The sequence below is a fragment of the Schistocerca serialis genome, chromosome 5 (genome assembly GCF_023864345.2).
Source record: "Schistocerca serialis cubense isolate TAMUIC-IGC-003099 chromosome 5, iqSchSeri2.2, whole genome shotgun sequence".
Classification (NCBI taxonomy): Eukaryota; Metazoa; Arthropoda; class Insecta; order Orthoptera; family Acrididae; genus Schistocerca; species Schistocerca serialis.
Window position 1 is genome coordinate 92,589,140 of NC_064642.1, and position 26,065 is coordinate 92,615,204.

The following is a 26,065-nucleotide window of genomic DNA, read 5'->3' on the forward strand; positions in this document are numbered from 1 at the left end:
ACGGAAAGTGCTAAGGGCCCGACACTTAGCAGGCGCACGAAATCCAGCGGAATCTCTCTCTAATAGACCTTTCAGTGCGTCCGATACATGAGGAGATCCTTATAAAAAAAAAAGCTCTTCAGAATGCTGCTTTCAGTTATAGCAACTCAAACATGAAATCACGATTAATTACAGGACTATTCGGGGAAAAAAAAAGACTACTGCAGGAACTATGCACTCTAGGGTTATTCAAGGCTTGAAGTATTGCTGCAGTATCATACTTTCCGGGGACCACTTCTTGAAAATTGGTTCCGGTAGTTGACAGACATTAACACAACCACGACGCTACGCTCTACACGTTATCATACTGCCAACATACTACAGTTGAAATTACCTCATACACCGTTCCTCTTTTGGCCGGCCGAAGTGGCCGTGCGGTTAAAGGCGCTGCAGTCTGGAACCGCAAGACCGCCACGGTCGCAGGTTCGAATCCTGCCTCGGGCATGGATGTTTGCGATGTCCTTAGGTTAGTTAGGTTTAACTAGTTCTAAGTTCTAGGGGACTAATGACCTCAGCAGTTGAGTCCCATAGTGCTCAGAGTCATTTGAACCGTTCCTCTTTTACCCAGACCATCTGCCCCCCCCCCCCCCCTCCCCGCCCACTGTCCAAGTGATGTAAACTAGAAACGATCTAAGCAGTCCGTGAACACACAAATAAAAAACGGCAGAGAGACACGAGCGTAAGCTTAAATGGAACGAGGATGACAGAGAGTACATACAAAAAGAGAAAAAAAATTGTGAACTTTGGTGTTACAAAAGAATAGTAAGGAAAGCATGTGTAGATCGGGTAAGTTATCAAGGGGTAATGAATGAGTTCTGAGAGTAAAGAATTTTATGACTGCTTAACCAAAGTCTGTGTATGCTCAACGGCAATCTTCATTGCATTTCATTATTACGAAAGAAAGTAAAATATTAGGAGCTGATGAATATATAAAATTACAACGCTATGAGTGCAGCATGGAACAAACGTCAAATTGGCTTTCAGTTCTCTACGTGCTTCAGTTATCAGTCACACATAGAGGGTAGCAGTAGTGCCATCTGCAGTCTGTGTATAAGGGAAGACTACGCAATAGGTTTGTCATTCAGATATCATGTTGTCTTTTCTGAGAAGATCATGTTATACCTCCTGTAAGGAGGACAGACTCAGCATACAAAGAAGTAAAAACAACGTCCGGTGAAATTGATATCCGGCCGCTGTGGCCGAGCGGTTCTAGGTGCTTTAGTCTGGAACCGCGCTGCTGCTACGGTCGCAGGTTCGAATCCTGCCTCGGGTATGGATGTGTGTGATATCCTTAGGTTGGTTAGGTTTAAGTAGTTCTCGGTCTAGGGGACTGATGACCTCAGATGTTAAGTCCCATAGTGCTTAGAGCCATTTGAACCATTTTAGTTAGGTTTAAGTAGTTCTCAGTCTAGGGGACTGATGACCTCAGATGTTAAGTCCCACAGTGCTTAGAGCCATTTGAACGATTTTCTTGAAATTAAAATTAAGGACCGTAACACTAAGAGTGCAGTGGGAATTCCACTTTTAAACCCAGAGGAGAAAGCGGATAGTTGGGAAGAGTACGCTGAGGGCTTATCGGAAGACGTGATAAAAGAAGAAGCAGGCGTGGTAGGAAAGAAACAGGCGATCCACTATTAGAATAAGTATTTAGAAGAGCTTTGGAAATCCTGAAATAAGGCAGAAGGGATGGATAATATTCCACCGGAATTTCTAAATTTATTGGAGGAAGTGGCAACGAAATTCACTTTGGTGTGTAGAATGTATGAGACTGGTGACATACGACCAGACTTTCAGGAAAGCATCGTCCACACAGTTCCCAAGACTGCAAGAGCCGACAAGTGCGAGAATTATCCCACAATCAACTTAATAGCTTATGTGTCCAAACTGACGACAAGAATAATACACAGAGGTACGAAAAAGAAAATTGACGCTCTGTTAAACGACCATCAGTTTTGCTTAAGGAAAGGTGAAGTCACCAGAGAGCCCGTTCTGACGTTGTGGTTGATAATGGAAGCAGGACTGAAGAAAAATCAAGATGCATTCAAAGAGATTTGTCGACCTGGAAAAAGCGTTCGACAGTCTAAAATGGCACAAGATGTTCGAAATCCCAAGAAAATTTGGGGTAAGCGCCAGGGAAAGACGAGTAATGTACAGTATGCATAAGTGGCTTCTAATCTACGAAGCAGGTCGTTAAACAAATTTTTTACAAGAGCAGACAAGCGGTTATCATTCAAGATATTTAACTGCGTTGTTGTGCTTTCTGTATCTGTAATAATTTCTGTAAATATAAATTAGGGGAGAATAACTCTCGCAGAAAGCGTAGATTGTTGCACTTATTATGCTGCGCTGGTAATCTGAACTGCGATAACGTTCGCAGTCTTACTTGTGGCGTTGCGCGAGCAGTGGCTGTTGCGGTACGCGCCTGCTGTTCTGTAGCCGCCAGCGGAGGCTTATCGGAATCAGGAACGGCTGTTACGCCACCATCCGCTGCACTCGCACGTAATTTCATCAGACAAACAGGAGGAGGGGGAGGCGGGAGGCAGATATCAACAAGTAGGGCGCACAATTTACGTGCGACCACAGCGCGGGCCCCTGGAAGCATTGTGCTACGTGTGGTTCGCGCTCCACTAACTGAGAAAAATGTCCGTCAGTATTTCTCGCCTGCGGCGCACGGCCAAGTTCTTTATCTGGCTTGACATTCTCAGTGAGCCACGCGCCGTGACGAAACTCAGAGCTCCATTACAGGCGTGTGCTGGTCACGCGTGAGGTTTTTACATGATGGTTAACACTTCCGTTGTGTGGCTGACGTAGAGAGATGGCGCGGTTACCAACGAGAGGGGCTTAACAACTCTGGCCCTGCACTCAGATTTAGCGTTGCTATCTTTCAAGAAATCGTCCTGTCGTTGACTGTTTCCATACATCTCCATAAACAAATCAGTTGACATTACCTTTACATTACCCCATCCCTTGCACAGTTCCCAGTATTCTATAATCGGTAGAAATAATTAGAGCTACTGAGATCACTAATACACTAATAGTCATTAAAACTGTAAAACCAAGAAGGATACCAAATAATAAACTTTTAGTATTTGAATGTATCCATTGTAGTGGAAAGAGCAGATGTCTGAAGTTGAAGCTTTCTTGGGGAAAACTGTGGCCCCAACGATTCACTGTCGTTAAATGTTGAAAAGACCCGCTATACGCAGCTCAGAACGTGTAAGAAATTTCCTTCCAGCATGTGCATACCATACGAAGACAGCAGATAGAAGTGGCTGAAGGTCTTAAATTTCTGGGATTACAGCTCGATAATAAATTCATTTGGGAAGGACTTACCTAGAACTGCTGAGGCGCCCAAACAAGTCTGTAGCTGCAGTGCGAATGATGTCAGATGGAGGAGATATAAATATAAAAAAATTTACTTTCGTTCTGTTGTGTCATATGATACGATATTGTGGGGTAACTCGTGGAATGAAGCAAAAAAAAAAAAAAAAAAAAAAATGGTTCAAATGGCTATGAGCACTAAGGGACTTAACATCTGTGGTCATCAGTCCCCTAGAACTTAGAACTACTTAAACCTAACTAACCTAAGGACATCACACAACACCCAGTCATCACGTGGCAGAGAAAAATGAAGCAAAAGTTTGTAGACTGCAAAGACTGATTTGTGGTGTAAACTCAAGAACATCATGTAGAAAACTGTTTAAGGAACTGTGTATTATAACCACAGGTTCTCCATATATTTATTCCTTAATGAAATTTGTTGCACATAATAAGCCTATTTCGAACCGATAGCTTATGGCATAGTATCAGTACTAAGCATAACGACAATCTTGCTAAAGACCTGAATTCACTTAGCTGGGTCCAAAAAGAGGTCTAATATTCTTGCAACATACGTTTTCAATACATTTCCAGCAACCATTAAAAACTTGGTTTCAAATAAAGGTCACTTTAATCAGAGTTTGAAAGACTTCTTGGTAGGCAGATCCTTCTACTCTATAGATGAAATTCTCAAAAGGGACTGCTAGACCAGCATAAGTAAAATGTCTGTTACATTTCAGTTTTCACAGCACTTGGTCACAACAGTCCAGCAGTCCATATTAGTAATTTTTTGTGTATGATAAATGTATTGAAAGTGCAAACTATGTTTCAATATGACTGTGTATCAATTCTGCAAATACTAGCCGCTCTACTTTATTGTAATGCATTCATATACCTTGTCAATCTCCTGACAAATGATAAGGAAGTGAATATTATATTCAAATATTTCATTTTTTTCATATAATACTTTCTGACGTGTTCCATACCCACGGGAATCACTTCAGTTTAGGGCCTATGAAACTAAAACTGAATCTAATCTCAAACCGACATTGCATCAAGTCGAGCAGAAATTGGGTGACAGATAAGGGTATGTCATGCTGCTTCAACTCTGCTAGAATTCGGCTCTCGTCGTGGATGTGGTTGTGGTTATGAAACAATCGGAAACACGATTAAGGAAGCCTTTCAGGAGGGTTTATGTGAAAACACTACCCACGCATACGCCTGGGTGCATATGCCACTATTTCGGTTCAATATTGTCACGAAGATGTCTCGCACTCCAGTGCCTTGCTTGCTTTTAGTTGTTGTTTTTTTCGGTCGGAGTGGCCGTGCGGTTCTAGGCGCTACAGACTGGAACCGAGCGACCGCTAAGGTCGCAGGTTCGAATCCTGCCTCCGGCATGGATGTGTGTGATGTCCTTAGTTAGGTTTAATTAGTTCTAAGTTCTAGGCGACTGATGACCTCAAAAGTTATGTCGCATAGTGCTCAGAGCCATTTGTTGTTGTTTTTGTTGTCTCGCATGTTAATGCCCGACTGACTATGTCTCACTGCCATACCATAATATTTTCTTTCCATACACAAATCATAGTACTGAAAACCATATTTACTTTACCAGACGCACTGTAGACCAGAGCGAGGTGGCGCATTGGCTAGCACGCTGGACTCGCATTCGGGAGGACGACGGTTGTAACCCTCGTCCGGCTATCCTGATTTAGATTTTTCCCGTGGTTTCCTAAATCTCTTCAGGCAAATGTCGAGACGGTTCCTCTGAAAGGGAACTTCGACTTTCTTCCCATTCTTTCCCAAACGGATGGGTCTGATGACCTCACTGTTTGGTTCCCTCCAACCAAATCGACGAACAAACTAACGGATTGCAGGCCATTTTAAGTTTTTCGTTTATTTCTTACACTGACTATACCCCCATTGTATTCAACTTCCATACAAGGAAAAACATCTGGTTCTTTGACTGCATTCTTAATTTTGTGCCATTTGTCCACAGATATGCTGCCTATTTATTTATTACGTAAGCTTAACTATTTAGTTACTCGTTTCATTCTTAATTTTCTTCATTAGAGACGAATTTTGAAGTTTATCCGAAAACACACTTTTCGTCGAATACGTTCCATGGACTCGAATTCAATCTTCTATCACCCTAACGATGTGAATATTTCGTCTCGTGTTGCTGAGACTAGTTCTGGTGATACGCTATTTTCTGGCCTGACTTCTGTTTCACTTCCAAATTTCCTACTTTTCTGATGAAGCCTACTGGAGACTGCCGCAACGATGTATGTATGCAAAAATAATCAAGTGCACTGATGAAAACGTCTAGGGCTACCACTCCTGTCATGGCATCGTGGCTGCGCGGGATAGCTGCTCGGTCTGAGGCGTCTTGTCACGGTCCGCGCCCCCCACCCCCTCCCTCTTGAGAGGTTCGAGTCCTCCCTCGGGCATCTGTGTGTGTGTTGTCCTTAGCGTAAATTAGTTTAAGTTATTTTAAAGTCAGTAACGCCTTTAAACTTTTTTTTTAATTGCAGTGTTACATTTACACATCATGATTTCGGCTTTAAGTTGCCATTATGAAGTGTTTTAATGTTATACAGTGCTTAAGATGGCATACTGTCGTATTTAAAATATACTATTAGACGCATTGTCTAAGGGTCAATATTTCTGGTAAAAGCCTATTACTTAAAGCCGAAATCATGATCGTGTAAATGTAACACTCCGAATTAAAAAAAAAAAAAAACTGTCTAATGGCGGTACTGACTTTAAAGAAATATGTTATGACTGTGGCCCCAAAATATGAAAAAATTATTTAGTTTAAGTTAAAATAATTTGTGCGTAAGCTTAGCGACCGATGACCTCCTCAGTTTGGTCCCATAAGACCTTACCACAAATTTCCAAATGGCGTCGTGTTGTCGCAACGGTTCGACAAATTTTCTGTTCGTTATCTTCAGGTAAAGCGTCACCTTCACGTCCGTTTCGTTCCTTTCCGCACACTGCTCTGCCGAGAGCCCAACGGACCTTTGGAAAAGATATCGCAGCCGATGGTTGTGGGGCTGGCCAGAGGCCGATGGGGAACTGGGCGCCGAGTCCTGTCTATTCAACCGAGAAAGCCTGCACTCCCAATAGTCAGCCTCACTCTTTATGGGTTATATTGAGAGGGCTGCGACTCCCAGTTAAAATGAAAACAATTATAGTTCTGCGTCATTAACAAAGTATTTACTTAACCAAGTACGCGTTTCCATGGTTACACCAACATCATGTAGAAGTCATTATCTGTATAGAGATAATTGTTGGCAGTTTCTTGTAGTAGCACATTAGGTAATCGATAGGTCGCACTGTAAGTACCTTCTGTATCTTCAAGTTATTTCATACATCGAATCTACAAACGCTGTAGATAGTTCATGTAATTATAAACAACGAAAACTGTAACCTTCTGCGTGAGGCATCTCACAAGATGCTGTAAGAAATCGCCAATACTTACACCTTTGTAAAAGATACCCTCTACCTGATAATGATGCAGGAAGCATCGAAACGTGTGCAGGATAAAAACATTGTGTGGCTGACGGAAAATCATAATTGTTCCCTGTATAAAAAATGGCTGAAGCGCAGCCTCTTTTTTTTCTTTTTGTCCTAGACGGTGGCGGATTAATTCACCAGCGTTGACAATGTCGCCGTTTATCTCATAAGTAGAACGTATGTCTGTGCCACTATCTGTTTGCGCTCATAAATCGTGGTCCTGAAAAGCTGCCAACGTTGCTAATCATTTACAAAAGATCATCCACGCTTCGTTTTATGTACTTGGAAGTACCCACAGTACAGTGTGCTCCCCGCCAGAGGCAGCTGTCTGGCCACGGGGAATCGTGCTCGCTACCCCCACCACGCATTCTCACGCAGGCAGGCCGTCTCTGCCGCCTCCAGCGGAAATACCGACTTCTGCGGTCGGCTGTTGTCTGACGTGTGTCAGACGAACCCATTCTACCAGAGCTGACCGTAGCTTGAGGTCAAGACGCCCCCCCCCCCCCCCCCCAAGTGGTTGCTCGTGGGAACTGCGAGATCCTTCAAAAAATGCGATCTGCGGTCCAGACTTGGCTGATGTTACCGTTGCCTGGAACCGCAGTACCTGGAAACAGCGGATTCCTGATACAACGAAAAGGTCAGACGTTTCAGGAACCGTCTTATCAAGATCTCTCAATTTTTTTAGCTGGTTTTGTGCAAATAGTTCTCAAGTGTTCAAATGTGGGTGAAATCTTATGGGGCTTAAGTGCTAAGGTCATCAGTCCCTAAGCTTACACATTATTTAACTTACATTATCCTAAGGACAAACACACACACTCATGCCCAAGAGAGGACTCGAACCTCCGCCGGAACCAGTCGTACAGTCCACGACTGAAGCGCCTAGGACCGCTCGGCTAGTCCCGCGCGGCCAAATAATTCGCCAAGTGTTATGGAAAACGCACTGAGACCTGATAAGTGAATCTTGTGCTAGCAATTTCGATCTAAAAGATCATTATCAGGCCACAAATGTCACCTTACCGTATATATATTTATAAAGCATGATTCGGATAGTCATCAATCTGTCCCAAGTTTAAAATATATTAAGAGCAATAGTGTAAGTCTCCCTTGCAGCTATTACGTGCATAAAATAAAGATGCAATAGAATCCTGTGCGTTAGGTTATTCTTGCGCTGGGCAGCGTGGAAGACGCTTACATGCCAACGTCCTTGTGCTTATTCTGGAAAAATTTCGGAGCTTGTCCCAGGAGACCAGAATACTGGCACCAATAACAGCAGTGAGCGGCAATGATAGTTTAAGTGTGCTCGCTGAGACGGTTTGCGCCCCTCATTCTGTCGCATCAAATCAGAAGACAGACACAACGATACTCATAAATCAACAGTTAGAATTGAAGTTCGAAAAAATGAAATAGAAAAACTGAGACAAGAGTGACCGATTTAGAGAAGTAGGAATTTAAGAAAAGTTGAGAAATGTCGTCAACAGCAGACATTGTGGATATTCACCATTTTTAAATTTCCTCGCCTCACGTCTATGGCCAAAAATGTTTTTGTCATCGGACTACAGGTCCTAATATACTGGAGCAATAATGGCATTGTCAAATGATAAACACAAAATCAGCGCCAGCATCTCCAAATATTTTGATTTTGCGTAAACGTAGGCTTCCGCGGTCGTCACGGTCAATAAAATTGTTCAGGGTTTGGGACCACATTGTCAACTATAAAATTCCGACGTTTCGGCGACTGTTGGAAGAAGCCTTCCTGAGGGTGCATTGCTAACTGCTGACTGGGCGCTAGTTTGATTTCTTATATACAATGGGAAGAGTGCTGTCATTGGATATGAGGGTGAGAAGGAAGGGTATTGGGTGTTCTTTTATTAATCTTTGCATTACGTGTTGCCATTGGCGGAAAAGGCGTTTTTCCATGGGAGTTTCCTTTATTACTTCCCATTAGTGCACATCAGCGATTAGGAAACTGAGCGGCGACTGCAGCGTAGCGTTGTTTACTAACTGCCTAGTGTCGGGTAGGGCGCGTCAGCACTCTGGGTACCCTCCGCCGCTGTGGCCTACCGCGCGCCTGTTGCTTTGCGAGAGCTGTCCTTCCGCAAAGCTGTCACTACTGGCATCCAACACGCAGGAAGTCGGTACTCCTCTTCTCTATTCACGTTATCTGGTCTCTTGGATATAGCCTCTCTGATCTTCCAAGCTAAACGGCTGTTTCGCCAGTACGCGGGCCTCTCGAAATCCGATCTTCATCCTGCACTGTTCCTGGTGTTATGCCACCGCTGATTTATTGTATTGTTTGAGACCGATATATCTCTCGTGTTCAGGCAACCTTGTCCTTATTGGATGCCCAGTCTCGCCTTCATACACCTGTCCATGTTCGCACCCTATTTCATAAACTCCGGCAGCATGAAACTTCTCAATTGTATCTTTCGTGGAGCCCAGAACGTCTTTTATTTTGTAGTTGCTAAGATTTTGTGTTTAGCACTTGACGACGCTACTATGGGTCCGGTGTATTAGAATATGCTTTTATAAAAGAGATCTGAAGATGGTCATTATTGACCGAAACGGGTAGTCTGATGACAAAAAATTTGTGACCATGGACGTGAAGTTAGGGAAATTTATTCTATATTCGGGTCACTGTTCAATTGGCGACCATACCGCAGCTTGTTCATCATTTTTATTTTAGAATGGCACTCCTCAACAAACATCTAGCGTTTATCTCGCAATGTCTCACCCTCACATTCACTGGAAACGCGGTAAACCCATGTAGGCTCAGTCTCGTCCACTTCTGGTGGAGACTGGTTAACTGCTAATGAGAGGTGAAGTTTATAAAGTCTTGTCATGTGATAGCGGCTTAAGAACTGTTTTATGCCCGTAAAGTTTTAACCTGCGTTTGCCGGCCGAAGTGGCCGAGCTGTTCTAGGCCCTACAGTCTGGAACCGCGTGATCGCTACGGTCGCAGGTTCGAATCCTGCCTCGGGCATGAATGTGTGTGATGTCCTTAGGTTCGTTAGGTTTAAGTAGTTCTACGTTCTAGGGGACTGATGACATCAGAAGTTAAGTCCCATAGTGCTCAGAGCCATTTGAACCATTTTGAACTACACAAACATTATTGTGGACTACCAGTATCATTTCATGCTTGAAGGCTTTCTCGATTGCGATGGGATCATCCAGCAGGTTAACTGTCCGTGTAGTAAGGCCAGTCTCATGGTGCAGTGATTTGAGGAGCACGATAGTGAACTCATTTTGATATCTTCACAGGCAGGTTCGACCTATCTGAATCCCATACAACGCATCTGGGCCGCTGTCAGGCGTCCACAGATCACCAGGCAGGAAGTTACATAAAACTCGTGACCTTTGTGTGGAAGTATGGTGCCATGTAATAGTGTAACCCACGAGGGGCTTTTTGAATCCCTCCCACGCAAATTCGCCGCTGTAATGGGTTCCAGAGTTGTGTCGACAATCTACTGAGCTGTTGGTCACAGTGATTTGGCTTGTGAGTGTACGTACTTTCCCAGAGGCTAACGAAAGGGGAGGTCACATGCGATTGTACGCCTCATCTGCTTAAACCCGAACTAGTGAGTGTGTAAGAACCTCGATGACTTGGGGTCATTAACCCTAAAGTTTCTTCCTCCCATAGTGGCCACAGTGTGCAGTAATAAACCAGAGAGGGCCGGCATTCCGTTGTAGTCCTGTCAGCGCCGGCCAGCCTGGGGAACCAGGAAGGCAAGAAGGCAGGCAGGCGGGCAGGCAAGCAGGCGGGTGGGCTGCTTTAGCGCGGGCACCGTTACGTTACGTTACGCCGCGCCAGCCTGCGACCGCGGTCTCGCCTCGCGGCGCTATTAATCGCCGCCCCCTGAACTCTGGCAACCCAAAGCCATTCACCTGCCCGCCTCTCGCGCCGGCGTCTTCAGGGTAATGAGCCGCACTGCGGAGGGAGTTACCAACGCCGCTCCAAGAACAACAAGCGGCTCTGCAGAGCGCGACTGAAGCACGTCGTACGCGGGAGACTTGTTTGTCTCGGTCGGCTACTCGTGGCAAGTGAGTAATGCAGAGGACTTGTATTGCTTCACGTGATCCTTGTCTGGAACCCAAATTGATCTTCAATATAGTCGGCTTCTAACGGAATATATTCAATAAAATGATGAGGTAGGCACCCTAGCGTGCATACAATCGTCAGGAGTGAGGCAAGCAGGATCATACATACTTCTCAGTCCACCATGCGGTGCGTGGCGGAAGGTACCTCGTACCACAACTAGAATCTTCTCTCCCTGTTCCACTCCCAAACACAACGAGGGAAAAATGGCTGCCTATATGTCTCTGTACGAGCCCTAATCTCTCTTATCATATCTTTGTGGTCCTTCCGCGAAATATAAGTTGGCGGCAGTAAAATTGTACTGCAGTCAGCCTCAAATGCTGGTCCTTTAAATTTCCTCAGTAGCGATTCACGAAAAGAACTCCTCCTTTTCTCCAGAGACTCCCACCCGAGTTCCTGAAGCATTTCCGTAACACTCGCGTGATGATCGAACCCAACAGTAACAAATCTAGCAGCCCGCCTCTGAATTGCTTCTATGTCCTCCCTCAATCCGACCTGATACGGATCCCAAACGCTCGAGCAGTATTCAAGAATAGGTCGTATTAGTGTTTTCTAAGCGGTCTCCTTTACTGATGAACCACATCTTCACAAAATTCTACCAATGAACCGAAGACGACTATCCACCATCCCCACAACTCACATTACAGGCATGTTCCACTTCATATCGCTCTGCAATGTTACGCCCAAATATTTAATCGACGTGACTGTGTCAAGCGCTACACTACTAGTGGCGTATTCACACATAACGGGATTCTTTTTCCTATTCATCTGCATTAACTTACATTTATCTATATTTAGAGTTAGCTGCCATTCTTTACACCAATCACAAATCCCGTCCAAGTCATCTTGTATCCTCCTACAGTCACTCAACGACGACACCTTCCCGTACACCACATCATCATCAGCAAACAGCTGCACACTGCTATCCACCATATCCAAAAGATCATTTATGTAGATAGAAAACAACAGCGGACCTACCACACTTCCCTGGGGCACTCCAGATGACACCCTCACCCCCGATGAATACTCACCATCGAGGAGAATGTACTGGGTTCTATTACTTAAGAGGTCTTCGAGCCACTCACATATCTGGGAACCAATCCCATATGCTCGTACTTTAGTTAGGAGTTTGCAGTGGGGCACAGAGTCAAAAGCTTTCGGAACTCAAGGAATATTGAAAGGTCTCTGTTGGATTCCATTCATGTTTAATTTCTTAAATCTGTTGTCATTTACGGCATAAATTCCTCTTCTAAATTTACTGTGGCGTTTCTGACTATCTGGGAGGAGACTGAGTAGTGGAACGTGTTACTTTTACACATAAACAAGGACGATCTGTCACACTACTACACTTTAAAACACAGTTTATATGTAATTCGTGTCACACAGTCTCATACGGAACCTACATCCGCTTTCTTTTATATACTGTATATGATAAGATACTGTCATCCCCCTTCCCTTCTGTGTGAGAGGATGAATGAGCAAATGTATTTCTAGTTGCATGCTGGATGGTAGCAGACAAGCCTGTCTGCTAGAGAACAGTAGGACCAACGTCGGAACAGGTAGCTACGCTTTCTAAAAGCAAAGAGGTTTCTATCCTTAGTATGGTCCTGTCCGTCCGTTGTCATGTTGGTATAGGAAGCTGCCCCTCTGGCTACTTCCGTTTGTATTTGTGAGCCACCCCTCAGGAAGGGACCAGTCAGTCGGTCCGTGGCGAGCGTCTGAAGTGGTAAGATCTCCGGCTAAGCTCGTGTCTGCTAAGTCCGTAGGACAATGGATTTCTTAAGTTCAGCCTAACTGAAAATTTAATCACCTTTATTTCAGGTTTAGCTCTAAAATATCTAATGTTATCTTAAATTGCAGCGCAGTGTAATTCTCGTGTGAAGTTCAGAATATATTCCGGTAGTTGCTTTGTCACTACTTTGTGAGTAAAGTGGAGCCACGTGTTGATCAGTAACTCTAACTAAGTTCATCAATCTTAAATGCGAATGTGCGTGAGATTATAACGTCTCGTCTTGACAGTATTTTTCAATATAGCAACTTTTCTTTATGTTCAACCCACGTGGGGTGTACTTTGTGAGACCACTATCACGTGCTTATATAATTGTTTGACCCATCAGGTTAATAGTAAGACGATAGTAACCAGTTCGAGGTTTTTCTTTTGTAAATTGCTTTTCGATCTAATTTATTTTAATTATCAAAATTATTGTGGAGTTACACTCTTTGTGTAAACCAAGTTGACCACGTGAAGCATGTGGTGTAATCATCAAAGTAGCCCTCAGCTATTCTTTTCGAGAAGATTTCACGGACAATTAGTATGAATTTAGTTTACCAGTGTGTGATAATTACATGACGGACAGGATTGTGCTACGAACGTAACTTCTTTGGGTGAAAATTGAATCGGTTGGTAGAGGTTAACTTTCTCTTGCATATGTTTCAACGTTCTTTGTGTGTTGTTTTATGAATGCAGTGTTGTATGCAGTCTCCCAATCTTGGCTCCATATTTGATGTGTTCCGTAAGATTGCAATCTCACATTTTCACAATCCTAAATAAGGCACCAGTTTAGTTAGGAATCAAGTTTAATATGCTGAAATTTCAATGATCAATGTTAAAATAAATTTCCAAATATAAACTGATTTATTTCTTTTTATTTAAATTATATATATATATATATATTACCGGTTGTCGTATGACTATTAAAAGATTATAATTAATGTTAGTCTGGTTGGGAATTTGGTAAGCTAGACTGGATACCTGGTGAAACAGTTGCGCTGTAATGCAAGGTTAACTTCCCCAGACAGCTCACAGTTTTTTAACCTGCTTTTATTGACTATCAGTACCGCTTTCATAGAAAAATAAAGTAACAGCGTTACAATATGGCATCCGTCTGATACCCTTCATCCATGGTTCGCAAGATACCATGTGAAAAAAGGGCGAGTTGCGTTTCGCAGGAGCGATGCTTTCGAAAGCCATGCTGATGCATGGACAGCAACTTCTCTGTCTCAAGGAAATTCATTATATTCGAACTGAGAATATGTTCGAGAATCCTTTAACAAACCGATGTTAAGGATATGGGTCTGTAATTTTGAGGATCCGTCCTTCTACCCTTCTTATACACAGGCGTCACCTGCGCTTTTTTCCAGTCGCTCGGGATATTACGTTGGGAAAGAGATTCGCGATAAATGCAGGCTAAGTAATTAGCCAATGCAGTAGAGTACTCTCTGTAAAACCGAATTGGAATCCCATCAGGACCTGGCGATTTATTTATTTTCAACCCATTCAGTTGCTTCACAGCTGCGTTTGAGAGGACCTAGTTAGGCTCGAGAGTGCCAGAGACACATGACTGATAACACATTTATTGGGTGGTAATACAGGATTGCCTTAAGAAGTGCCATGCAACATATAGGCCACTGGAGCAGTGCCTCGTCAACAGCGGATTGCCGGCGTGTGCTCTGACTCTTGGGACGCCTATCTGTCGCCATCCGTCTATGGAAAAGCGAGTCTGGCTGGAAGGACACTGCTGCTGCAAACTGCACTGTCAACCTCTGAGACAATGCAGGTGGGGTGCGGAGGCCTCCATCAGACCTGTATGATCTGGACGCTGTTGCTCATCTGCCTTCAAGGGGGAGGGGGGGGGGGGCACGGCTGCTGCTCATCTAGTTCCTGTAGGAAACACCGATGACGCCAGCTACTGTCTCCCAAGCGGGGGCTGAGAGTTGTGCCAACAAGTACTTCAGCTGTATTTGGGGCCTGACTCCTGAGTGCAAATCTTCGACGTCAGCGAATGCACTTTGGAGATCGACACGTAGAGCTGGTGCCCGCTGGAGTACTGCCGCCCCGTAACGTAAGAGCCACCACTGCGAAGCGTCGTGTGGCGGATGTAACGTTACGGCGCGGCCGTCGACCAGCGTACTCCAGCGGGCGCCAGCTCTACTTGTGGATCTCCAAAGTTCATTCGCTGATGTCAAAGACTCGCACCTAGGAGTCAGGCTCCAGGTACAACTGAAGTACTCGCTGGCGCACAGAAATCGTCTCTCAGCCCCTGTTTAGGAGACAGAAGGCGGCAGCATCGGTGTTTCCCACAGGGATTGGATGAGCAGTGGTAGTGGCTCCTAAGGTGGATGACGGACACTGTCTAGGTTATGCAGGTCAAGCCTCCAGCAGACTTGGAGAGTGAGGGCGGTCCCTGCACCCTATCAGCATGGTCTCGGAAGCTGCCAGCAGCAGAGTCCTTCTAACAGGACTCATGGTTACACAGATGATAGAAGACAACTAGGCGTGATGAGGGTCGACTACCATCGCCTTCCCTCTCATTGCTTAGCTGACTCCTGCGTGCAAATCTTCGACGTCAATGAGTGCACTTTGGAGATCGATACGTAGAGCTGGTGCTGAGACAGGGGCTGAGACTACGCACTGGTAAGTCGGAAATCAGCACTTAGCAATCAGTTACCTGTTAAGAAGGGCTGGATACTTATGTTGGCACTCCCAATGCGCTCTGCGGCGGTAAGGATGGCTTTGACATCATGTGTCCTGGTTTTGCCTCGCTGTCCGAGGTCCTAGTTTCTTCAGACTTCCTTTAGAGGCTCTTTTCTGTTGGTTTCCCACCTGAATACTTACTGTTACGTTGTACGTAGCCTTCCTTACGAAACTTTGCCTTGTCAGTAGTGTGACAGTATCTCTCAGGTTCCTTCATGTCATTATGCTTCACTCAGATGCCTGGGTGCTAGGACTGCTGGGACGTTTCCCCGTGCTGCGACAGCTTCCGTGTTTGTCGCAACTTGGTCAGCATTTCCCCTTAGCTGGCAGTCTACTGGTCACTGACACAGCCGGTTCGGCTTTCGGGAGCTGCCCAGGTAGAACTTGGACGAGTTTGTAGTGACCGCGGCGGGTATTGTCACGGGGCGTAAAAATTTCATTTAGACCAACAGAGGTGTCAGCACTGGTCTCGTACTCGTGTTTATTGGACTTCAAATGAGTGTCCGGCTATCCTTTAAATCGGTTAGCGTAAAGTTCCCATATTTCGGGTGGTTGCTTTATTCCGGGTAGCTGAATATCTCCTGCATTTCGTAGCGAAGATAATTTTGAGTCGCCATTGTGATTTTGAGACCGATGGTGTTGATGTTCTCTTTCAGGCACCTAAAATGTACTTTCGAAGTATTTCATGTAAGGCTGTAATTTGAAGCACGCTCTTTCTTAATTGATAAAAGTGTCATCCACAGCTCATTAAGTGTTAACTGCCTAATTAGGAATTCAGAGGTGGTCCCTAATAGCGGGTAGTAATAGGTTTCGCTAATTTGGCACCTGAAATTTGGCGTCAGTTTATACAGACAGATGTTCTGATTTTTGTTCCAGATGCCACTTTTCCAGAGTTTGAGACACAAAGACTTTCATATGTTGGGCATACCACGGAGTTGCAACGATGGAAATGGCTGCAAATTCATTCAAGAAAATGTGGAATTTAGGACTGTGAACCTCTAGTTCCTTCATCTACGAATTTTCCTCCACAGTAATCTGCAGCAAAGCGGATAAGGTCTTAGAACACACTTCAGGTCCATTGTCGAATGCAGTTAATGGAACGCAGGAAACGAAATCAGACCACCTCCTGCAGTTCCACCAGCAAACGCAAAACCAACAGCAGATCGAGCAGTAGTGTTGACGTTACCTCCTTTTAAAAAGGCTCTAGAGCGGTCGCTGGGTAGAGCTGCCAGACGGAAGCCCTTCGTAAGAAAGAACCGAAGAGTCACGAAGCAGCGGCATCATGGTGAGGAAGACTCCGATTGAAGCGTTGATGAATTTTACCGGACCAGTTGCTTTCGCTGGTGTTATAAACTTCATGAAGGTGTCGGCGATGATACTTGGAAAGTTTTTAAATGTGACTTCTGTATCAAAAACCACAAAGACTGAGCATTTTTCTTGTTATGGCTAAAACGTGTGCAGTGGAGACAAACATTTGTTGTGAATAAAGACTATGTTACCAGTTCGATAAATTTTAGTGTTTGATTACAATCCGTAATTACGAAACACGACAACCCGAAATTAGGAAGCATATTTTCCGGAGATAAGGATTACACTTCTGGTATTACAGAACGAGAAAATATTCAGAAGACATTTTGCACTGGTAGCATTTAAACGTTCATTAGTACTAGCACAACCCATTTACCATCATTTAGAAACTGATAATTAAAACACTATTCTGTGTCCTTCCGAAGGATTTATTAAAAACTAAATATCATGCTTCAAAATGTTAACCGGTTTCGATTTTGTGAAAAATCATCTTCAGACCATGTCTCAATTGGTGGTGAGCAGAAATGACAGTGGAGGATTGGTAAGTGCCGGAGGACGCCACTGCTCACAGCCTAAGACATTGTGTGAAGATGATTTTCGATAAAATCGAAACATTTTGACATGTGATTTTTAGTTTTTAATGAATCCTTGCGATCGAGACTGATTAGTATTTTAATTATCTATGAGATCGCTATTAATTTCCACTAATGTTTTCAAAAGTTATTAAAGAATATTAATTTACGGGTAATTTTAAATTTTAAAGCGGTACCCAACAATGGGCACATTCCCTTAACTGTAATTGGCCGGACTGGTGTCCTTAAAAGCGACACGGCCGCATTGTTTTCTGTGTTTTTATTTATTCATCCTAAAGTCCCAACTGTATTGATGTGGTGGTAAGCTTCATATTAAAACGTGATATTTATTTCTTCACGAGTGTAACAATTATGCTTGAAGTAAGACCACAAAATTGCTCAATGGATTTATGCAATACTTTGAGAATTCCAAGCGTATTTGAAAAAAGTGGTAATAACGTGGAGATTTACGAAGAGATTGGAAGTTCGTAAACATCTGAAAATGAAAAAGTAAAAAAAATGCAGCTTCACGCGAAGGAAAAATAATTGCATGACCAAGTTCTTCCGTCACTTGGAGGTCACGAAATGCAAAGAAATCAATGTAAGTACGTACATCTTGAAAAACAGGTCTACTAAGAAGCGCCTGAGGTCCAGTAATTTCATTATCAGATGGCATCATCTTCCTTGCGGAAATGAGCGTTGTGCTGTTAAAGCTTCATAATAGCAGTGTCACGTATTCTAGCAAACAAGCGCAATCGCCAACTGCGGATGACTTCTCTTTCAGGCCATGTTTCCTGTTTCGTTTCGAAAATAAGAAGTTGAACACTTTAGGTTAGCAACTTTTTCAACTTGGGTATATGATTTAGTGCTCAAAACACCGCGCACATAGTACAGTGTACCCACCGATTATACTGAGTTGTTAGGTATGAAAATTCCGGAACTAATGATTATGCAATAAACTATTTTCCTCTAGTAGGAGTACGGAAATTTTTGCTGGGACACTAAAGTTACTATTGCTTGTTTATACGTAGATACGCTCCCTTGATTGTGGCATCTGACACAAGTTGAAGGAAGGAGCAGAGTAAAACAATAATTACTGCAGTTAGCCGGTAAACATTTCACATAAAGACTCGGAAAGTGTGTTAACATGAAAGGCAGCCAAGCCGTGCAGTTTTATGCGATTTACCGCTTAATCATCGGGTAATGCAACTGAATATTCGTTTTGCTGCATTTCTTACATTCTGCTGTCTTTCTTCGCCAATTCTTTCATGGTTAACGATAACAAGATTCGTTGTCTACCATTTCTAGATGAATGATATTAATCTGAAAAAAAATTCTGTTGCTGGGTATGGAAAGGGCTGAGAGATATTCGTAGTTTCCGCCATGTGTTTTCCAATTTGGAACTCTTGAGATGAGTGGCGAGTTTCTTAGAGTCTCTACCAAGCCAACTAATATTTTTCAAAATTTCCGCAGCACGTGTCTCTTCTTTTTAGTCCTTTCCTCCACAGACTCATTCTCACAAGTACTAAGTGACTTATTCCGTTTTCTGCGACTGTAATGAGATCTCGTTTCGATCAGAAAGATTTAGCTTTATATATATAGCATCTTCAGTGGCCACTGCAACAATTGTGGTTTCCCTTACCGATCGGTTTAGCGATATTATAACAGTTCTCATGTTTAAAATTACTTTTATTGCTCACGTTTTTGGCATCGTACATAATTTCCATGCGTTCTTCTATGCAAAGGCATTAGATTTTTATCGCAGTGCACTGTACTGACACTCCCTCGATAGTTATACAGGCCTGTGACTATCTGTTTAGCCGTTCTTTATATACACTTTATATACTCCCTTGCTAGACCGACTAATGCGGGTCCCATAAGCTTGAAAAGTAGTCGAGTGTAGGAGGGGAAAGTGCGTTGTATATAAACTCGTTTGTAGACACTATGCTGTTTTGCAGTATCCTACTAGCTAGTCATAGTCTGTCGTTTGTGCAGGTATAGCTATATCTATGTGATGCTTGCAATTCGCGTCTCTGGTCTCTGATTTTCTCAGATATTTGTGTGAGAAATGACTCATTAGTCCCGCAGTCTTAGGCTACTACTGTTTTGTTTCGTTAAGTGCGGAATTTCGCGTTTGTCTACATTAAGAGCTGGTTGCCAGTGTCTGTATCAGACTGACATTTTGTCGAGATCTAAGAAGGAACTAATGAAATGTTTGAACCAGAGACGTTCCTCGTGGGTAACAGTGCCAGCTGTGTTAAAGTATAAGATTACTAGTGATACTATCCGCTAAGTCTTGTATAATATGGATACTTATTCTTACTCTCAATTTACCATACGATCCAGTTTCCACAATTCCGTCAACGATGAAAATTTTAAATACAAGGTATACCAGGAGTAGTGATCAATATTGAGGAATATGACAGGAACAGTCATTCGAAAAAAGGAAGTCTATTGAACATGAGTCCTGAATTTCAGACCGTAAGACCTATTAGCACTTACTTATCGTTGATACTATGGAACTAATCTCATCTACTGTAGACTATTTCCTTTCCATATTTAGGGAGTAGATGGTATGGACGAAAACAAGAAAAATTTATCGAGCAAATATTGGCCCTAACATGCGTGCCTTAAAAGGTATTAGCATTTGTTCAGTAAAAGAGATGTGTTTCACAGTAATGAAGATTAACAAGTGCTCATAGCTCTTAACATAAGCGGTTATGAACCAATGTTAACTCAACATTTTTTTCTTGTTTTGGGCCATACGAAAAGCAAACAGATTGCAGTACAAGAGATTTGTTGCACCGTTTCACTGTGTAAGTAGGCAGTTTAGGTTTTTTTATTGGTAACGCCACGTAGCGCTCTGTATGAAAATCACTGGCTGTGCTGTGTGCAGTCTGTGGCTGGTTTGCATTGTTGTTTGCTATTGTAGTGTTGGGCGGCTTGATGTTAACAGCGCGTAGCGTTGCGCAGTTGCAGGTGAGCCGCCAGCAGTGGTGGATGTGGGGAGAGAAATGGCGGAGTTTTGAGAGCGGATGATCTGGACGTGTGTCCATCAGAGACAGTAAATTTGTAAGACTGGATGTCATGAACTGCTATATATATTATGACTTTTGAACACTATTAAGGTAAATACAATATTTGTTCTACATCAAAATCTTTCATTTGCTAACTATGCCTATCAGTAGTTAGTCCCTTCAGTAGTTCGAATCTTTTATTTAGCTGGCAGTAGTGGCGCTCGCTGTATTGCAGTAGTTCGAGTAACGAAGATTTTTGTGAGGTAAGTGATTTGTGAAAGGTATAGGTTATTGTTAGTCAGGACCATTCTTTTGTAGAGATTATTGAAAGTCAGATTGCGTTGCGCTAAAATTATTGTGTGTCAGTTTAGTGTTGATCAGAATAGGTAAACAGCGAAATGTCTGAGTACGTTCAGTTCTGCTCAACTGTTTAAAAATCAAATAATGTAAGACGTTTATCAGCACAGTAATTCATTAATTTTTCTAAGAGGACGTTTCAACTGGCTCTTAAGGTCTGGATTTTAGAGTCGTTGTTCAATAGACGCTCTTGGCTTCGAATGATCGTTCCTGTCATAACCCTGATATTTACCCCTCCTGCTGGGACACTGTGCACACTATTTTACTTCCCTGGAGTACACTTCATTATCTGCAGATGACTCTCTATGCAGAATAACGTGCTGCACCTTGCATGTCAAGATATATTTGGCCCAGTCCCAAACCTCCCTAGTTACCGCAATGAAACGCCTGTTATAAAGAAGATGTCGATGTGGTACTGAATTACAGGGCTTAGGAACACCGATCAATCTAGTTACGTATATCCGACTGGAGATTAACAGAATAGAACGGTCAGCTCGTAAAATTCGCAGAGACTTCATTGTAGACCGTTCTTTTCATGAAGACAGTTGGAATAAATTCCCGACCTGGAAGTAAGTGGCTCAGATCCACTGAGCGCCGATGCTCAATAGCAGAGCCTGCCCAATGAGGCGCTCTGTACGTTTCACGCTTCTTTCCTTAATCGGCCTCTACTTTGGTCTCGCCCGTTCAACGGAGTAACATCGTCATCCCGCGTGTGACACATCCCTCTTTACCACCGGCGGGAGGCGGGTCAGCGCCGTGAAAGCGCATTCTGGGAGACGGAGGGCGGCGCTTTGTCCGGACCGTGGCGAACCGACTTAAGGGCTGAGAAATTGTGGCTGTCTGCTTTGATGGGCCGCTTCCTTCCCGGGCTGCAGCTGCGGGTGGGACAGGCGAAGCGCTCCATCCCAGAGTACAGCCCCTCCTTGAGGCTGCACGAGTAGACAGCCATCACTCTCGCACCGAGACCCACCCACTGCGCAGCTGCTGCAACCTGCGAGTAGCGTACGCTTGTTTCATACCGGCATATACTGGTAAATCGACTGGTGGCTGCGCCAAGTAATTTACTGTGGCAGAGAGGGGTCACTAGCAGTGTGCGTTATTATATTTCTCCAACTCTTCAAGATTTACCAAAACTGGTGTTGAGAGACAGCTGAAATCCTTAAAATTGAGCAAAGCTCCAGGACGGGATGGAATCCGTGTCAGATTCTATACCGAATTTTCGGCTGAGCTAGCCACTCTTCTAACTGTAATCTATCGTAGCTCCCTCGAACAAAAAACCGTGACGTTCTTGGAAAAAATACAGGTCACAACCGTCTACCAGAATAATAGAAGTGGTCCATAAAATTACCGTCCACTATCTTTGACAACAATTTGTTGTAGAATCTTAAAACATTTTCTGGGCTCAAATATAGTGAGGTACCTCGAACACAATGACGTTCTCCATGCCAACCAGCACAGATTCCGAAAACATTGATCTTGCGGAACGCAACTCGCAACTTTCTTCCATGACATTCTGAAAGCTTTGGATCAAGGCAATTATGTAGATGCAGTATTTATTCCATTCTGAATGCATTTGACATCTACCCTTGATGTCAAAAGTACGATCATATAAGCTATCAAGTGAAATTTGTGACTGGGCTCAGAACTTTTGGTAAGGAGCAGACAGGATGTTATCTTGCACAGAGAGTCATCCTCAGATAAGAAGTAACTTCGGGTGTGCCCCAGGGAAGTGTGTTGGGATCCTTGCTGTTCATGTTGTATATTAATGTCCTTGCAGACAATATTAGTAGTAACTTCAGGCTTTTTTCAGATAACAGAGTTATCTGTAGTCGAGTACTGTCTGAAAGAAGTTGAATAAATATTTAGTCAGATCATGATAAGATGGATTGGCAACTTCCTTTAAATGTTCAAAAATGTAAAATTTTGCAACTTACAGAGTCAAAGACATAGTATCCTATAACATCAGTGAGTCACTGTTGGAATCGGACAAATCATACAAATACAGTATGTGATCAAAATTATCCGAACACCCCGAAAAACATACGTTTTTCATATTAGGTGCATTGTGCTGCCACCTATTGTCAGGTTCCAGATAAGTTTTATAATCTGGCAATAATTTATGGATTTCTAGTTTTAGCTTGACGATGTCCACTTTGGAAAGAAGGGCTCCGAGCACTATGGGACTTAACATCTGTGGTCATCAGTCCCCTAGAACTTAGAACTACCTAAACCTAACTAACCTAAGGACATCACACACATCCATGCCCGAGGCAGGATTCGAACCTGCGACCGTAGCAGTCGCGCGGCTCCGGACTGAGCGCCTAGAACCGCTAGACCACCGCGGCCGGCTCCACTTTGGAAAGACGGTAGTTATTGTTATTCTGAAGAAGGTTGGGTTATTCCGACTAAAACCTAGGTAAATTCTAGGCAAACGGTGCGACTGAAGCTGTTAATTATTTAAATTAAAATAATTTTTTGTGGGCCAACACCTTATTGAATTGCAGTATTACCGATGGAGGGCGCCACAAACTTTTCAGCCAGGTGTCCGGATACATTTGATCACATACTGTACCTAAGTGTAACACTTCTTAGGGATATGAAATGGAATGATCATATAGTCTCCGACTTGGGTAAAACAGGTGGTCGACTTCGTATTCTTGGTAGAATACTGGGGAAGTGCAACCAATCTACAAACGAGATTATTACAAATCACTCGTGCGACCGGTTCTAGAATATTGCTCAAGTGCGTGGGACCCGTACCAAATAGGACGGAAAGGGATGCTGAACATACACACAGAAGCGGAGCACGAATGGTCACAGGTGTGTTTGATCCGCGCGAATGTGTCACAGAGATACTGAAGAAACTGAACTTGCAGACCTTTGGAGATAGACGTAAACCGTACAGAGAAATCTACTAACAAAGTTTCAAGAACCGGTTTTAAATGGTAACTCTAGGAATATACTACAAATCCCTATCTGTCGCTCGCACCGGAAACATGAGGATAAGATTAGAACAATCGCACACGCAGAGGCATTCAAACAACGATTTTTCCCGCGCTCTTCCATACACGAAGGGAACGTAACGCACTTTCAGTCCTGCACTTCACGGTGGTTCGCAGAGTATAGATGTAGATGCAGGTAAAAGACCGTTGGCAAATAGGACATTATTTTTCAGTACAGCCGACAGTGAGAATTCTCCTATGTAACTAGGTTAAAGTGACTGTAATTTTGCCGCCGTTGTGGAGGTAATCGTCACCAAGTGAGAGGCATCCTTTAATTCTAAAATTTAACAACTCTGCTAAAAACAGACGCAGGAAGCCATTGTGACCCCGTTTTAAAGAGTGATTGTGTGTGTGTCAGTTCCGCTATTCAAAAAAGGTCCACAAAAGTTGAACCCACCATGTTTGATGTAACGGATTCGACAAGTGCACACAAATTATATTATATCTAGGATGCTGTTTATGTGATCCTAGTCGCCCAAGTGTCTTCCTAAAAACTGTGTTTACGGAATACAATTTCCAGCGCGTGTACAAAGTGAAAACACGACTTTAACTTAACGGAATTCTGCAATGATCACAAAGTGGATAATATAGCGGAGACAAGTGTTGTTTACAATGATTTTTTTCTTTCTTATTCTCGGCTCACGAAACGACTATCTGAAAAGTTCGAGCACACGTGAATGTATAATTTGAAAAGGTCTGAAATTATCTTGCTTGTCTCGAAGTATTGTGGTATATGGGAACAAAGTAAAGCCACAATTACAAAAATTATACACGAATGTATACTGCACAAGGATTACAAAGAGTATAACATTGAAACCGCCGCATCAGGGCGCAAAAGTAGCACGTCGTAGTGAAGTGTGTGTGTGAGCAACGGAATCGCGCGCAGGCAATGCAGGATGTATCCTACTGTTGTTGTTGTGGTCTTCAGTCTTGAGACAGGATTGATTCAGCTCTCCATGCTACTCTATCGTGTGCAAGCTTCTTCATCTCCCAGTACGTACTGCAACCTAAATCCTTCTGATTCTGCTTAGTGTATTCATCTCTCGGTCTATCTCTACGATTTTTACCCTCCACGCTGCCCTCCACTACTAAACTGGTGATCCCTTGATGCATCAGAACATGCCCTACCAACCGATCCCTTCCTCTAGTCAAGTTCTGCCGCAAACTCCTCTTCTCCCCAATTCTATTCAATATCTCCTCATTAGTTATGTGATCTACCCATCTAATCTTCAGCATTCTTTTGTAGCACCACATTTCGAAAGCTTCTATTCTCTTCTTCTCCAAACTATTTATCGTCCATGTTTCACTTCCATACATGGCTACACTCCATACAAATACTTTCAGAAACGACTTCCTGACACTTAAATCTATACTCGATGTTAACAAATTTCTCTTCTTCAGAAATGATTTCATTGCCATTGCCAGTCTACATTTTATATCCGCTCTACTTCGACCATCATCAGTTATATTACTTCCCAAATAGCAAAACTCCTTTACTACTTTAAGTGTCTCATTTCCTACTCTAATTCCCTCAGCATCACCCAACTTAATTCACTAAATTCCATTATCGTTGTTTTGCTTTTGTTGATGTTCATCTTATATCCTCCTTTCAAGACACTATCCATTCCATTCAACTGCTCTTCCAAGTCCTTTGCTGTCTCTGACAGAATTACAATGTCATCAGCAAGCCTCAAAGTTTTTATTTATTCTCCATGGATTTTAATACCTATTCCGAATTTTTCTTTTGTTTCCTTCACTGCTTGCTCAATATAGAGGTTGAATAACATCGGGGAGAGGCTACAACCCTGTCTCACTCCCTACCCAACCACTACTTCCCTTTCATGTCCCTGGACTCTTATAACAGACATTTGCTTTCTGTACCAACTGTAAATAGCTTTTCGCTCCCTGTATTTTACCCCTGCCACCTTCAGAATTTGAAAGAGAGTATTCCAGTCAACATTGTCAAAAGCTTTCTCTAAGTCTACAAATGCTAGAAAAGTAGGTTTGCCTTTCCTTAATCTAGCTTGTAAGATAAGTCGTAGGGTCAGTATTGCCTCACGTGTTCCGATATTTCTACGGAATCCAAACTGATCTTCCCCGAGGTCGGCTTCTACTAGTTTTTCCATTCGTCTGTAAGGAATTTGTGTTAGTATATTGCAGCCGTGACTTATTAAACTGATAGTTCGGTAATTTTCACATCTGTCAACACCTGCTTTCTTTGGGATTGGAATTGTTATATTCTTCTTGATGTCTGCGGGTATTTCACCTGTCTCATACATTTTGCTCACCAGATGGTAGAGTTTTGTCACGACTGGCTCTCCCAAGGCTGTCAGTAGTTCTAATGGAATGTTGTCTACTCCTGGAGCTTT